Genomic DNA, 2,203 nt, shown 5'->3' on the forward strand with positions numbered 1-2,203 from the left:
TTTTTTTTGAGACAGAGTCTTGCTCTGTTGCCCAGACTGGAGTGCAGTGGCACGATCTAAGATAACCACAACCTTCGCCTCCTGGGTTCAAGCGATTGTCCTGCCTCAGCTTCCGTAGTAGCTGGGATTACATGTGTGCGCCACCACGCCCAGTTAATTTTCTTTTGTATTTTTAGTAGACATAGGGTTTTACCATGTTGTCCCAGGCTGGTCGGACTCCTGACCTCAGGTGATCTGCCAGCTTTGGCCTCCCAAAGTGCTGGGATTACAGGTATGAGGCACTGCACCCAGCCTTCATTTTTAAAATGTTCACTTAGCACACTTATGAGCGAGGCACTGTGTAAATACTTGGGGAACCAAGCATACAATCCCTTCCCTCTGGTGGTTTAACATATAACGAGAGAGAAGGTATTTTTAAAATAATCAACATTACACGCATTTTTTTTTTTTTCAAATTTAATGTGCTATTAGAAAACATAACAGGAAATAGACCGTTTAGGTTGTGAGGTCAAGGAGATAAATGTGAGATAACCAGGAAAAGAACGGGAAAGACGCAAATTCCATTAAAGGCAAACAGGCAGGAAGCTAACTGGGGCAAGAGAAGTAAAGAGCTAAAGTGACATCATACATAGAGATGGCGTAAAATGAGATTGAAGAGAGACCATGTGGGCCACAGTACAGTTTGATTTTTTAATGCTATGTGGGAAAGGAAACCACAGGTGCTTTTAAGACATCAACAACAAATACACGAAACGCGTATTCGCTGAAGAACATGTGCTATTCGAGCCTTCCCTATAAGGAAGTGCTGAAAACAAGGAAAACTGACCCAAACGAGGCAGGTGATGCTGAGAAGCTGAGACCCGAACACGGAGAATCAGGACAGAGCGGTAGGATAAGGGGCGGGTAGTGCCCTAACCTAAAGCTAGAGGGGAAGCAACCGACCCTCGGAGGCGTCCCCACCGCCCCAGACTCAGCGACGGAGGAGGGCCGGGCGATGTGGCCCAGCTAGACACGGAGAGGGAAAGGGAATGGGGAAGGCATGGGCCTCGCCTCTCGGATGTCCTGCTCGGCAGCCAAAAGGCCCTGCAGCCCCACGAAGATCTCGTTCACGGACATGGCGCTGGCTGCACAACAATCTGCCAGTGTTGGCAAGGGCGGCCAGGGAAGTGGACTCCAGAGACAACCAGCGGAATCAACCGTAACACCCGCCTCAGTCGCAGGCGTTGCCGCGTACCCCCGGTCTTACACCACGGGCAGTCGCCGGGGTCCTCCGAGGCCCACGGCGCGCGGGAAGACTGGCTGCCCGCCGCACTGCCTGAGGAGCCCGCCGACCTTCTGGGTGCAGGCGGGCATCCAGAAGGCAGAGGAGGGGGAGAGTGGGCGGGGCTTCAGTCTGAGGCCTTGGGACAGGCATCCTTAGAAACAGCCTGCGAAGGGGGCCCTCGGAGGACCTGGGCCTGAGGGAGGGCGGGGACGGGCTTGGAGGTGGTGCGACCAAGGGAAGCTGTTTAGCTTATATGTATGTATTTATTTCAGATACAACAGCAGATGGGGGCAAATATTTCACAACGAAAGCGTATGCACAAAAAAACAAGTGCAGAAAAATGTAGAGAGATGGCAGTGTTCGCGAGAAAGTAGGGGCAGTGCATTTCTATTTCCAAACAAAGGAAAATAAAAGTAACATATATAGGACTGTGAGTAGGGAATGGATTGGGAACGAAAATTTTCTGTGTAAATCTTTTATTTTAATGTCTTCTCTGTATGCTTGTATTACCTATTTTTAAATTAAACGGATTCTTCAAGCATGTGTGATGGGATGTTTCTCTTTCCACTCACATCTTGTCCTAATTCCCCTTCCATGCACCATAACGGTTTCTCCCTTGTTCTTGAAGATTTCCATACAGAAATGCTGTGTGTGTGTATGTTCTTGAACAGTTATTCCGGACATAAAAACAATGAGTGTGTGTGTGTGTGTTTGTGTGTGTGTGTGTGTGTGTGATCTTATAATTTAGTTGATAAGAATTCATGCAATTGGAATGATTCTTATCAATTAAATGATAATTTATTGCTTGGTTTGTGCCTGACGTTATTTTAAATTCTTTACATGAAGGATCATATTTAATTCTCATTACATGAGAAGAATTTCATGGCCATGAAGAAAAGGGTAAGACCAATGGCACCTGCTTTTTTTTTTTTTTTTTTT

This window comes from Cebus imitator, unplaced genomic scaffold (genome assembly GCF_001604975.1).
Source record: "Cebus imitator isolate Cc_AM_T3 unplaced genomic scaffold, Cebus_imitator-1.0 Scaffold863, whole genome shotgun sequence".
Taxonomy (NCBI): Eukaryota; Metazoa; Chordata; class Mammalia; order Primates; family Cebidae; genus Cebus; species Cebus imitator.